This window comes from Megascapheus bottae, chromosome 12 (genome assembly GCF_031878675.1).
Source record: "Megascapheus bottae isolate mThoBot1 chromosome 12, mThoBot2.hap1, whole genome shotgun sequence".
Taxonomy (NCBI): Eukaryota; Metazoa; Chordata; class Mammalia; order Rodentia; family Geomyidae; genus Megascapheus; species Megascapheus bottae.
This window is the reverse complement of record NC_143520.1, coordinates 9,817,878-9,832,966: the sequence shown is the minus strand read 5'-3', so window position 1 is coordinate 9,832,966 and position 15,089 is coordinate 9,817,878. Positions and strand designations below refer to the sequence as shown.

General features: G+C 43.6%; 1 pseudogene; it reads right to left on the bottom strand.

The window, feature by feature from the left end:
• Positions 1-4,819: 4,819 nt before the first annotated feature.
• Positions 4,820-5,132, bottom strand: LOC150056197 (general transcription factor IIH subunit 5 pseudogene; annotated as a pseudogene).
• Between the last annotated feature and the right edge of the window lie 9,957 nt (positions 5,133-15,089).

Genomic DNA, 15,089 nt, shown 5'->3' with positions numbered 1-15,089 from the left:
CAATTAGAAAAATGCATGCAGATTAATGGTCTCTATCGCCGGTGAAAACCAAGCAGATAAAATGGGGTCTTCCACCATCTGTGATCTACAACAACACGTGAGACTGCCTATTCGGAACTAAGTAGGACTTCCAGCATGGTGACTGGAGGCCCTCCCATCCCTGCTGCCTCTTCTGAGAGCCCTCCTTTGTTTGATATACACAGCCCAGGTATGACCTGTTGTTATGTTGGGGTGATTGGCTGATTTATCATCTGTTTGTTTGTCTATTTGTGTCTCTTTTTATTTTTTCATGCTGATACCTGGGCTTGAACTCAGGGTTTTTGGTTTGTTTTTACCTCATACAGCATTTTTAGCTCATGACTGATATATTGAAAGGCACTTCCCCAATTACTCCCCACCTTACTCCCCCTTGGCCTGCCAGGAAACTCCCTCCCTTTCCTTTGTCCTCAGAGCAGTGGGCCAGAAGCCCACCGAGATGATAGGCCCCTTCAAACAGCAAAGGTGTCAGTGGTTGCCCCAGCCATCAATCAACCATGCTGAATTCCATTGGCCACCTGTGTATGGCCAGCCCAGCCACATGGCTAGGGTCTATAAAGGTAGCCTGTAAGATCAGGCGGGGTCGCTGTCTCACTCACATCTTAGAGGCGGCCCTGACCGGTCAGTATGATTCTTGATGCTAGGCGCGGAATAAAACTCTGTTTAACTTAACTTCCAAATTCCGCTTTTGTGTCAGACTCGTTCCTTTGAGCACGGACCCTAACAATATTACCACTTGAGCCATGCCTGAATCATTTTGTTGGTTAATTGGAGACAGAGTCCAGAAGATTTTTCTGCCTGAGCCTGCCTTGAACTGTAATTCTGAGCCCTCAGCCCTCTGATTAGCTAGGATGACAGATATAAGCCATTGTGTTAAGCTGTCTATTTCTTACTAGGAAGTTAGGTAGAAGATTATATGTGCTCAAGTAGAAAATTTAAAGAAGCAAAACACAATTCAAATTTCTCCCTCCCACTGATCCCAAATACTAGTTTATTACCCCAGAGGTAACTATCGTTTTTGCTCTTGAATTTTTCTTCAGGAGAGATTTCTACGTATATGTTTATGCTGTGTGCACATTAGAGATAGATAAGCTTTTTACATAAACGACAGCAGGCTGAACACAGTTCAATGTTTAAAAACACAGACTCTGAGCTCTGGAGTTTGACTGGGAATCCTGACTCTTGGTTAAGAACTCTGTGATCTTGCTTAACTTCTCTGGGCCTTAGTTTCTTGAATCCATAGGAAAGATTTGGAATAATAGTTGCAGGATAAATGGTAATTTTTTTTGTTCGTCCGTCACAAAACTAAGAACTTTAAGAAAAAAGTTTATTTAGCTATAGCCCTTTCTTTTTACTGTTGTTATATAGAAATCAAAGAGTACTTAACCAGTTAAAGGTTGTAAGACATGTGGGTTATTCTCATTTTCTATTATTAAAAAATGCTGCAACAGTTACTATTGTATATATATATATGTATATATATCCTAAAGAATAAATGATTCCTAAAAATAAATTGCTGAGTCTATTTCCTCACTTCTAAATTATTTATAGATATTAACAAAGAGCTCCCTCTCCCCTCCCCCTATACTGGAGTCTGAACTCAGGGCCTCATGTTGCTAGGCAGATGCTCTACTGCTGAGCCATGTCTTCGCCCCAGCAACTTGCTTATTTATATTTTCATCATCAGTAGACAGGACTCTAGCCTGTCATATTGTTTTCCCCCAAGGGGTAATTTTGCATTTATGGCTGTGGGCTATCAACCCTATGGCAAAAAGCAAATGAAAGTCAGAAATTAATTCATTACTAATTAATGAAACACAGCAGACCTCCAGGCCAAGTTGGCCCTACAGCTATGGCTCAATTTGCATCTTAAAGAGGTGAAAGTGAAAATAAAAACAAAGTAGGACAGGAGGGGAGGTGTGTGTAGCACCTCTCTGCAGCAGCTGGCGTCCCCTTAGTCATCTATCTCCTCTGTCTCAGCAGCACTGGAAGAGCCAGAGACCAGGGCAGTGGTTAAGGAAGGAGCGTGGGATGCATTCTTCCCTGTGCAGTGGGAACATTGAGGACCACTTCGTCTCTGAGGCTCTCAATCAGCAGAGGCCTTTGATTTTAGAGGGATGGATTTTCTTTTGTATTCTCTCATGGCTTCCGAAGGGATGATCACACGTCTTAATGTTTGCAATGTCAGAGGTACAAAATGGTCCCTTGGGCCTCAGCACTGGGGACTCTCACATTTCTAGCTATTCAAGAGGTAGAGATCTGAGGATCACAGTTCAAAGCCAGCCCATGCAGAGACATCCAAAGACTCTTATCATGAATTACTAGCCAAAAACACAGAACTGGAGGTGTGGCTTAAGTGGTAGATTGCCAGCTTTGAGCAAAACAGCTATACCAGAGCATAAGACATTGGAATCAAACACACACACACACACACAGAAAAAAAATGCTTGTTTACATTTATTTTATTACATGAGACATTTTCCTTTTTTTTTGTTCAAATGTTATGCTCAGTTTTCTGTGAGGTTATTAGTGTTTTTCCATGGAGTGGTCTGTTTTTCAAACCAGAAAGCCCTCAGTTACACACCAAGCATTATGAGGAATCTGCCTCCTGATTGAACCCACTTAAAGCTCATTAGCCTGTGCAAAAAGATTTCAATGGTAGGAATTTTATTCAAAGTGTTGAACAGCACAAATTTGATCACTGCAAGGATTCTTTAGCTCCTGTGTAGCCTCATCTTCCATGCAGGAGAATGGAACTCTGCTGCATCATTAAAAATGCTACCTTCTCTTGGTGTTTGGCAAGTATTCTATTTTCTATGAGCCTCTTCCTAACTAAAGTTTTCAATGAATAATACACAGATTCTTGATGGTTCAAATTCTAGCTTGATAGGACTCATTGATACATCAACATTATAAAGAAACTCTCAGCTAAATGGTCTGGTCACTGAAAGGAAACAGGACAGATTCTGTACTGAGTTACCAGGCAGGATAAATGAGGGAAAATGAGGCCTGATGAAGTCAACTCAGAAAACAAGGTATTTAGAATCAAGGAAGCACTTTCTTTGTTTCTAATAGAGGCAGCAGGATGCATTTCTTGCTTATAAGAAAGACAACAGGATACATTTCTTGCCTCAAGAATTAGCATCTGTTTGGCAGCTGGATGCATCCCTTCTGGACAGAAATGCCACCCCATCCCCAATTAAGGGGTGGCCTCAAAACTTAAACATCCAGAATGGGACACAAGGGCCAGGGACTTTATGTAACAACAGCAAGAGTGATTGAGAGCAAGGATAAACATCTATCTTTGCATAACTCTAAGTCAGACTCCCTTCCTCTATTATATAAATATCCCTGATACCAAAGAACCCAGCATCTCACCCACTTTGAGTGCACCCATACTCGGCTAGAGTGTGCCTTTCTGCTTGTCTGTTTGCCTACTTCCTACTTACTCAATAATGCTCTGCCAAGGTTTCATCCTATTTTGACTTGTCCAGAAATTCTTCTTCTGTGATTGAAATCGAGGACTCTAAGTGAAGAGTCCCTACTTTTAGAGGGAAACTTCACAAACCCTCACCTGCATCCAGTGACATTACCAAGTTATGCCTATGGGCAAAGCAAACCTGTGTTACCGTGTTTGCGGGTTGACCAGTTGGTCAAAGGTTCAGAGCAACTGCCATACCCAGATTTCCCTGCAAGCCAGTTGCCACAGCACATGGACTCCTACATACCTCCATGTCTGTTTGATCTACCCAGAAGAAGGCCAGCTTGGCAGATGTTTTCCAGTGGCTCCTGGAACCACAGTGTTTCATCAGGATAAGCAGGTAGTAAAAGGCATCCTGGGAAACTCAGCCAGTGCCAGGTCGGGGACTGAGTCTAAATATTCAGGTGGAACACTTTCTTTATACAGGCACAGGTGCTAGTTCTCAAGTACCTGGAAATGAAGGAGCAGTGCTGGGCAGCAAGTGATTGTGTGGGGCCCTGGAGCCCTGGTAGCACGGAGGATGTTTGGAGAACAAACATCTCTTCTAATCACTTCAGACTCACTGATGTGACTGAGAGAGACTGACATTTTCCTTAGGTGCATGGCTGCTCACTGGACACCCAGAATGGATATCCCTACCTCCTTGATTTACAAGGAGAGTGGGGGACAAGAGATCTCTAGGCAGGGGGACTTAGCCATAATAGGAAAGGGTCAGCGCCTAGAAGTGTGGCTCTGACACCTGCTTTCCCTTAGCAACAGGCAGCCTGAGGTTCATCTAAGGAGGTTCACGGGCTGTGTGATTCCATACTCTTTCCTGTACATGCACAGACAGACCCCTGGTCTGAATGACAGTCACAGGACACCCCACCATGTTGAACCTGAGTTTCAGTCCCTGCAGGAAAAGTGATCCTCCCTTTTTCTTCTGCTTTCCTCCATCACTGATTTCTTTTCAGGGAGACATGTCCTTCTCATGGGGGTCTCATGAGACCCCATGTACCTCTTGTCTTAAATCACTAGGCTAGGCCACATCTTTCCAGAGCAATCAAATTATAAGTATTGCGAAGTGCTTTGCTCAAGTTGCTTTCCTTTTTTCTTTAGAAACACATTTCTTTCTAACTAAAAGAACAGCCCACTGCTAAAATTTTGTTTTGTTTTTTAATTTTAAAGTACAACACAATCAGTTCAGGGGCTTTTGTTTGAACAAACGATCCCACAGTCTTTCTGCTAAAGTCTGCTAGGTTTAACTGATACATGATTTGAAAGAGGGATGGTCTTTCACATTGCTGCATATAATTAGTATTTTCACTTCTGAGTAAGAGCAAAAGCATTTTGGGCCATTCATTCACCTACTTGCTTCTAGAAGACTTTGACGGACTCTGCTATTACAGAGACATGAGCATTGGTGTCTAGAATAATGCACTTCTTCCCTAGTGCATTAGATTCATCCAAGTGCAGGAAGAGCGGCTTCATGGCAAGAGTGCATTCTGTAAGCACGCCTTTCAAGATGTCCACCGTCCTTTTCCCAGTCAGAAGGTGCAGGTGGCCTCAAGAATTCCCACTTTTCCTGGTCGATCAGCGGCTCTGCACGCAGGCCTTCCAGATGGTCCGGCAACATCCAGCCGGTGTCACCAACTCCTTTTAGTTCTTAAAAAGCAGGAAGCCAGCATGGAAGATATTTCTGATAGTTCTTGCTCTCAATATTTCTTTTCTTCAGCTCTGACTTGGGACACTGGATGGTGATTATAATTACTTTATAGCACAATAGAATGGATTATTATAGCAGAAGAAAATGTTTCAAAGGGGTACTTAAACCCATCAAAGCCTCCCTCGGTTAAGTTGGCTAACTCAAATGAAGAATTGTTAGTGATGCATTCTCTTTCTTTTGTCAGATGTCCTTCCCGACCTGTTTTTGTTTCATACTCTGAAAGGAAATTCAGGTAAAATTGTCTGAGCTACCCTCGTCTGGACTCGAGGTCTCCGTAGTTCTTCATCCTAGGCCTCCTCCGGGATGGGATTGTTTACGTGCTCCAGATCCTTTTTCAGTAAGGAACCTTCTAGAATTATTGTATTTAGCCTGGGGAACTGGCAGAGATCTGAGTTGAAGATCTTCCTTCTCTGGCCTGTGGAAGGAGAGGCTTCCTGAGAAGCCTGGGCTGAGGGAGGATGTCTTCCTGATGGGTCAGGTCAGAAACAGGCAAACATAGATTTTTAGCTTAAGAAAACTGAGGGCACAGGGGCAAGAATATTGTAGTTTCATAGGGAGGGACTGTCCTGTGGAGAAGAGATCCTGTGAGGGAGGGGGCTGGTGGGCAGATGGGGCAAGGTGTGGAGATTCCAGAGTGCCACGTATGAGTGGACGTGCATCTTGGAAGGCTTTCGAGATCTGTGTTGTGACAAAGGGACTTTCTGGGGAGAGGAGCCTGTGGAGTATGGTGTGAACTACAGTCAAGAGAGACCACAGGCACAAGGTCTGGTTTGGGTATTCTGGCTATAACAGGTGGAATGAAAAGACAGAAAGATGATTCTGAAAGTCAGCACTGCAGCTGGGCGGGGATTGGCTCCAGGGCAAGGCTATTCCATGTGAGCAAAGCCAATTAAATCCTGCCACTGGAGGAGGGGGAATGGAGGCTTTAGTTAAGGTCACCCAGTAGAAGACATTGGTCTCTATCTTCAGTGCCAAGTGTGAAGGAAGCTGTCTCACCAGCCAAGAGACCAAGGGACAAGAAGCAATCTGATGAAATCAGGAAACAAGGGACAAGCTGAGATCTTGATACTTATTTGCATTCCTAAGTCCAGTTGTATGTACCACTTTAGTTTCCCAAATTATGCCAACAAATAAAGTATGATTCTTGAAGTGGATTCAGGATTAATAAACATCACCATTATTATTATTAATCATTGTTTTGCTAGTTCTAGGGCTTGAACTCAAGTGGGGGAGGGCGAGTATGTGAAACGCCTGTGGCCAAAACAATTTTAACTTTCCGTATACCTCCAGAAAATAACTGGAGATCTATTTCAGTGCCATCAAAGGTGGCACTGCAGGGGTCATTTGTGACCACTTCTGTAAGCACCGTCTTTTTTTTTTTAATTCTTTTGTCAGGACTAGGATTTGAACTCAAGGCCTCCAGCTTGGTTTGTGGGTGCCCTACTACCGAGACACACGCTGATCTCTTTTTCCTTTAGTTGTTATTCAAGTAAGGTCTCACATTTTCTGCCCTGAGCCTGCCTCAGGCAACAGTCCTCTTACCTAGTCTTCCTCTAGCTAGGATCACAGGCAAGCACTGCCATGTCCAATTCATTGATTCAGATGTGGTCTCACTAATTTTTTTGCTTGAACTGGCTTTGAACTGCCACCCTTCCTTCCAGTCTGATTCACACCCTCAAGTAACTGGGCTCACAGAAGTAAAGCATCATACCTGGTTTGTTGGTTGACTTAAGGGCTCTTTAACCCTCTGTCTAGCTAGCCTTGAACCACAGTCCTCCTGAACTTGGATTCTAAGTAGCTGGGATTACAGGTATATTTCTGTAGGTCCAGTCCTAGTACGGAGTTCTAGTCTTTTGCCAATGCTAGTAAACTGCCTAGGGGTCTTTTTCTTCAGAAGTTTGCTTTTGTGCCTTGGCTACATTCAACGTGTTCAGCTAGGCTAGTGCCACTGGAGACAAAAGTAAGATGTTTCATGAAAAGCTCAGATGCCTGAGGCCTCATAGTTGAGGCCTGTGGCTGTGTTGTGTCAAGCACATGCTGACACTCCTGTGAGAGGTGTGGTTTACCTCTGCTTCCCTTGAACTTGGACTAGCAATTATCTCACCTGGCTACTACAGCCAATAGAATGAGACCAGTGAGAGCGTGTGGCTTCTGAGGCCAGCTTGGGCAAGCTGTTGCAGGCAGTTCAAGCCTCATTCCTGCAATGCTGGGCCATTCTCCATCTTGTTGTTCAGAAGCCCCGCCTAGTTCACAGAGTTACAGTGCTAGAAGAAGCCTAGGACCAAAAGGAAATGCTTCACAAAAATGCTGTAACCATGCCAGGCACTTCCCAGGAGGTTGGCAGCTTCAGTCACTGTGTGACTGCAATTGCCAGGAGACCTGCCTGATCAAGCCCTTCCTGAATTCCTGACCCACAGAAACCACAGGGTACTTCATTGCTGAGCTATTATAAGCAGAACAGTTATACAGGTTTTTTTTTTGAAAGAGTATTTTACCTACTCTAGAATCTTCCAGTATGCAGAGAAAAATTTGTCAAAAGTCAGATTTCTTTGGCTGCATGGACTTCTGTAGGCATAATTCCTTTTGTTCTAAAGGTAAGGCGCCCAGAGCTTCCCACACAGACAGCCTGAGCTGCCTGTCATATGGTGCTCTGCCTCCCCAAAGGACAGAAGAGCATGTGTTCAACTTCTATTGCAAGATATTTGGTTCTGTGCAATTAGCAGAACTCAAATACTAATGTAAATCACCTCGATTTGCTTTTAATCATTCCTCTAACAGAAACAGGAAGAAAAATGAATTATTTATTACGTTAGCTTTAACTACCAGAAATGTAAAACAGTTACATATATCCCAATGTGAGGCTTGTTATCGTCTTAATTTTCCAATAACAATGAAAAATTTCTGACAGTGCACAGATTAGGCTCCGAATCAGTGTTCCAGGAAGATTGCATTAGGTAGCTTTTGTAACTGTATGTGGTAGAATATTGCATTTTCCTGCCATGGAAAATAGAGTAGAATGCAGTTATTAGGATCATTGCAATATCTATATGCACATTTTCAAATATAAATGGCAGACCATAAACATAAATCATTCCACTCTAGTATGATTACGCTGAAATAATACAACCTGCACGCAAATGAGGAGAAATCATGTTGAACTATCTTTCCAGCTATGAGACCTCCACTTGTGCCGCCAAGATCAGAATTCTAATTGGAAAACAGAGTAAATACTATGGCAATAGTTTTAACTGCACCAATTTCTTTGAGACTGCAATTGGAGATGTACGTTTCTATTTATCTCACCAGGCACTTCTTGCTCACTGCACGAAATAGTCAGATCACTAGCAGAAATGAGCTTAGATGTTAGCTTAAATCGGCGATAAAATTTAAATCTGGCAAGGTGGTTAAAACAAGAAAGAGGTAATAGTTTTGTGTGAAAGTCGCCAAAAAAGAGGCAAAATACAGGGGTCCCTTAATGTCCCATTATCCCTCCAGACCATGGGACCTGGGCAGCAGTGGTGAGTGATGAGAGAAAGAGAATGATTTTGTATACTTTTGGAGTTGAGGGAACTCATGCCCTAAGCTGCAGCATGGGGGAAGAGGGGCAAACTACAAAAGCAGGAAAATTGTCCCTTGCCAGGGAGGATCTTACTCTGAGGCTCTGTGACATTTTGTTGCAATATCAGCCATGAAAATACAGGGTAGGACAGAGAGGGGAGAAGATGAGGAAGATGAGGCTCAGGATCAAGGCTGTTCTGTGACTCAGTGGTGGTCACTGAGAAAGTAAATAATTTATATCAGTGATGTGTCTCCATGAACCTTCCAGAGCTCCTGAAACACTCTTGGAATAGCTTGGTGTCCCCGAAATCGAGACCATCAGTCACGATGTCCGCACTTACACTTTGCACAGTCAATCATCAGCCTTGGGCTGAGGTGACAAGGTTTTAGCCTGTGCTCACCTGGCATGGCACTCGTGAGCCTGTGACCAGACAGAGTGCCAAGGAGGAGATGTGATCAGCGAAGCTGCTGCCCAGGAAGCAAATGAGAGAGGAAGCAGGTCCCCACATCCACTCCAGGGCACACCCAGGGTTTTAACTTCCTTCAACCAGGCCCCACCTGCTAAGGGTTTGCCCGCTTCTCATGCAGCACCATACAGTTGGGCTGAGTGTCTAAATCAGATCTTTGCAGGACATTTCAGTTCTAAAACACAGCAATCATATTCTCAGATGTCACACAGTCCGACCAGGGTAGTATGAGCTTCTGACTCGCAAAGAGAGGGGATCCCTGGGTCGGTTGTAACAGAAGCGCATTACTCTCTTGGATGGACATCAGATATTGCTTAGTGCCAACTGAAGTCACAGAGCATAGTCTAAACTCATGTGGCTCAAACAAGCCACATGAACTGTTCCCAAATCTCAAAGGGCCTCAAATTCTCAGCTCTGGTTTTCTGATACATCTAAGAGAATTAAATATATGTCCCACTTTTTCTGCTCCTGAGTACTGTCCCAGGCATGGAACCCAGCTCCTTCCTACACACAACACACACACACACACACACGCGCGCACACACATACACACACACACACACACACACACACACACACACAACCTGTCTATCCTCTGGTCTAATCATGCCTAGATCATGTACATCCTCATGAAGCTTACATTTTCCTGGAGGAAGATGTGTAATAAAGCTAGAGAACAATAGGCAAGGAAATCCATTAGTGTATCTGACATGCTTTGCACTGCAGAGACCACAGAACCTTTTAGGAAAATATCAGTTCCATAGGGGCATGGACTTGTGTTCTGTCATTTTGTTCGTTGGCTCATTTCCAACCCTTAGAATAGGTCCTGGCACATGATGTTGAACATTTATTGGGTGACTGGAGGGGAAAGGGAATAGGCCCTGGTGTGGCCGCTTGTAAATAACTATATGTATATAATAAATATACTATAAATTCCATGTAGCTTTCTGATTCTTGGATTTGTGCCAGTCTTGGGTCCCTAGCTGTGCTGTGGTTTTAGTGGACACGAGTCAGCTCCAACATCAACAATAGTCAAGCTTGCTTATGTTGACAGAAGACAGAGCAGAAATATTATAAGAAAAATTCACTTCTTTGTCAACAACGGTCAGTGACTTCATGATTGACTCAGGAAATAGATTTTATTTATTTTTCTTAATTTCACAAGGTAGCAACTGAACTTTAGTTTACTCTATTAGTTTAAATCTAGGCTATAGATAAAACGGTAAACTAAAACCCATATTGTGTTTATAGATTTCTCTTTTACCTTTCCTTCCTTTCCTTTCCATCCTCTCCTCTCCCATCCCCCACTCAGTATTGGTGTTGAACTCAGGGCCTCTTGCTTTCTAGTCAAGTGTTTACCACTTGAATCATGCCCTCAAACCTTCAAATAGAGCCTCTCTCTCTCTCTCTCTCTCTCTCTCTCTCTCTCTCTCTCTCTCTCTCTCTCTCTCTCTCTCTCTCTCTCTCTCTCTCTCTCTCTCTCTCTCTCTCTCTGCTCTTATCTACTTTGAATCTTCATCTTCTGATGTTTGCCTCCTACATTATTGGAGTTACAGGTGTGAACCAGTATGACTGGCTTGTCTTTGAGATAGGGTCTTACTGATATTTTGCCCGAGCTGGTCTTAAACAATTATCTTAGCTGTTTTCATCTACATCATGCTACAGCTACAACTGCATTTCATTCTGGACAGACCACCCCTCCGCCTTCTACAAAATGCACATGCCTTGTATTTAGCAATAAGGAAACAAATCAGGGGCTGAAGGATAGAGAAAAAGGCTCAGTTGGGGGGATACTAACAAGAGGGGTTGGACTAAGGATACATGAGAATGAATATGGTTGAAATCCATTGTCAGCTTGTAGAAAAATAGAACAATGAAACCTCTTGAAATTGTTTAAGGAAGGGGCATGAGCAAGGGAGATTGGTGGATGTTTGTTGGATATATTATATTCGTGCATGAGAAAGTCACCATATCATAATAAAATCCCCCCTTGTCTACATAGTTAATGTATGTTAAGAAATAAAATACAACACAGATAAGAATAAAGATCTGATGTTTTCCCACTAATCAGTACAGAAATGAAAAAGAGAATTTTTATAATCTCCTGGCCATATGTACAAATTAATTTTGTAATTTTTAGAACCAAAGAAGCAAGTTACTACATCACTGTTAGTCTCCAGAGGAGTTATGAGAGAGGGAGGCCTCCTCAGCAACCCCTTCATTGCAGGATATCCTTACATGTTCTCCTTAGTGAAATCTGACCCCAACTCCCTTCGGTAGCTGTCAAAGGCTCAGTCATCCCCTGGCTGAGGAGGCATGAGCCTCTGGTAGCTTGCTCTGTCTTCCCCAGAGACTTAAAATAGAAATACAGTCATTGAACCTTCTGGGACAGGACTGGCAGCAAAAAGCCATCACTCCCAACAAGTCTGGTTCTGAAGTGCCAGAACCTTGTCCTGCTCCAGGGTCCTGCACATTCAGGAATACCAGTCACCCTGCTATTTTCCCAGCACCGTGACACTTTTCTCTGGCTGAACTATGAAGTGTGCAGTTGGAAGGGAGAACCGTGGGAGACTGCATGCCAGAGCAAACAGCAGCTGCAGACAGCAAGGTCGGGACAAGGTGGCCACACGGCTCCGGCCCGTGAGAACAAGTTCAGTGTTGGCTTGTTTTCATGCTGCATGGTTTGTTCTTCCTTATGTGAGAAAGTAAAAGAAAAAAATGTTAGGATTTGTAAAAAAAAAAAAAAAAGTGTGCCCTGGGCTGTGAAAAATTAAGGAAAATGTAAATGAGCTACAGGAAAGAAGAGACTATACACGTTAACAAATGGACAAAAGAAATGAATAAACCCCAGGACAGTCTCTTCCCCTTCCAGTTCCAGGCGCATGAGCTCCTGTGGATTGGCGATTCAGACATGGCCAAGTCCAAGAACCACACTGTGCACAACCAGCCCTGGAAATGGCATCAAGAAACCCAGACCACAAAGATAGGAGTCTCTGAAGGGGGTGAACCCCAAGTTCCTGAGGACATGCGTTTTGCTAAGAAGCACAACAAGAAGGGCTTTAAGAAGATGCAGGCCAACAATGCCAAGGCCTCAAGCGCTGGCTGAGGCCGTCAAGACCCTGGTGAAGCCCAAAGTAGCGAGCAACAAACACAAGCTCCAGCTATTCGCCTGCATCACCTCGGCCCCCCACCAAGCCGGGGAAGCACATCCATGCCTACATCATCAAGGACCGCAGGCCCAGGCCCTGGCTAAGGCCAAGGCTAAGGAGCAAGCCAAGGCCCAGGCCCCAGCTGCCACTGCAGCTCAGGCCCAGGCTGCAGCCCCTAAGAGTGCCCAGGCCCCAACTTCTAAGAGTACATCAAAGATGTGATAACTGACTCAGGACATCCATGTCTAGAAATTTCTCTTAAGAAACTTAGTGGAGAAGGATCTGAATATTTAGTTTCAGGAACATTTGCCCCAGCATTGCATATCAGAAAAGAAACATTGGAATCAATTTCAATACTCAGTAATCAGAGAATATTTCACAAATTACGCCCTATCCCAAGCAGTGGAATTCTGTCTGGCCACTTAAAAATGTTGTATTATTTTATTTTTGAATTAGCACATATTTATAATATGGGGGGTTGTTAAGATATGTCCATAAATACACAGTGTACTCTGGGCAAATTCACCATCCCACCTCATTTCTATTCCTCCCTCACTCCTTAGACTTTTTCAAATAACATTTGTGGAGTTCATTATGCTGAATATATAATACATATTAATACGTATAATATATTACATCATATATTCAAGCTCCAGGATTCACACACACACACATGGCTAAAGACGCAGCTCAGTGTAGAACGCTTGCCTAACATAAACAAGGCCCTGGGTTTGACCTCAGAACCCTACACTACTCCCCACACCCCTCCAACTGCCCCTCAAAACACACAAAGGGAAAATTCCTTTTTTCATATATATTTTTATTGTAATTAATAGAAGGGTTACATTATATTCACCAGATAGAGAGTGCATTACTTCACAAACATTGATACCCTTTCTCATTTCTTGGTCCCCATTTCCCTGCCCCCACCCCACCCCTCATCTTGTTTTCCCTCCTTCCCTATCTGATTTCAAAGAACTAAATACAAATATGTACAATATATCAGATAACAAGGTAAAATACTGTAATAATATGAGATAACCAAGGAACAGCAAAAAAGATGAGAGATAACATAGTACATTAAGGACAACAATCACTCATTGCATGGCTTTTGTTTCTATATCCTGGAGGTCCTTTCATTTAGCGTCATACTATATGGCCTTATGTATCTAGGTTTTGCTCTATTGCAAATCTCTGCTAGGAGAGCCCAAGGTTTCTACTGATTATGACAAATGAGGGAAACCATTGAGCCTCTGTTCCTTTGAGTCTGGCTTACTTCACTTAATATGATTTTTTTCTAAGTTTTTCCATTTCCTTACAAATGGGGTGATGTTGTTTTTCCTGACAGCAGCATAGAATTCCATTGTGTATAAATACTACATCCAAAGGGAAAATTCTGATTGCGGTCCAGGTGGAGTAACAGCAACTGGGTTTAATTTTCCTGCTAGAAACAACGGGAAAAGCAGATGGGAAAAATCAGTATAGTATATGTACATTGTGACTAGTGAATGGTGATTGCCTAGAAATGAAAAAAGCATGAGGTGATCCTCCATACCCCTGTCCTAGCTTGCTGCCTTGGAGAGCTTCTAAACTTCCATGCACGAAGCTGTAAGGTTCAGCCATAAAAGGCCACCACATGGTTCTTGCAGAAACGTTTAGGGTGGAGAGCATACTGCCGGCCTGCACAAGATGGAGGGTACAGCGGATTCAAGGGATGCAGAGGAAGGGAAAGGGAAGGAAACGGGGAAAGGAGCCAAAGGGAAAAGGGAAATGCTGCAAGGAAAAAGTGTAAAAAGGGAAAAGCTGCAAGGGAAAAATGATTGGAACTGATGACGGAGAGCAGGGAGGAGGTGTGGCTGCAGCCAGGGCCACAGAGCCTGGGGCCGGGGGGGGGGGGGGGGGAAATCATCCACTACCACAGGTGCACTGCCACCTGGTGACACAGGTGCTGGGCTGGACTTCAGGGAAGAGGCCATTTGTTCACTGAGGGAAAACAGACAGACAGATCTACAGGGCCATTTTCCCCCAGCCAAGCTCACAAGAGACACCAGACAGAGGTCACTGGCTTCCCTGAGTTTCAGAGTAAAGACAGGGACATTGAGGGTGGGTGTGCAGGACAGAACTTCTAGAAAAGAGAGCAAGGCAGATAGAGAGCTTTAGAAATCTGAAGAAGGTCCCCCCAGTATGCAGCGGGGTGTTAATCGGTGCATGGCTGTGAAGAAACTCCGTTTTAACTCACCATTTCAAGAGAGGACAAAAATATGGAGAAACCGGAACCCTCACACTTGGATGGGAATTAAAACTGGTACAACCATTTGCAAACAATTTGTCAGGTTTTAAAAAATTAAGTATTAAGCTAGGCACAGTGGCTCACACCTGTAATCTTAGCCACTCAGGAGGCTGAGATCTGAGGATTGTGGTTCATAAGCCAGCCCAGGCACTGAAGTCTGTGAGACTCTTATCTCCAATTAACCACCAGAAAACCAGAAGTGGTGCCATGGTTCAAGGGGTAAAGTGGCAGCCTTGAACTGAAGAGCTCAGGGACAACACCCAGGCCCAGAGTTCAAATCCTACAACCAAAACAACAACAACAACAAATGAGAATTAAGTATTAAATGTTTGAGTGATTTCACAGATGCATACACATTTCAAAACATTGAATTATAACCTTTAAAGATGTGTAATTGATGATA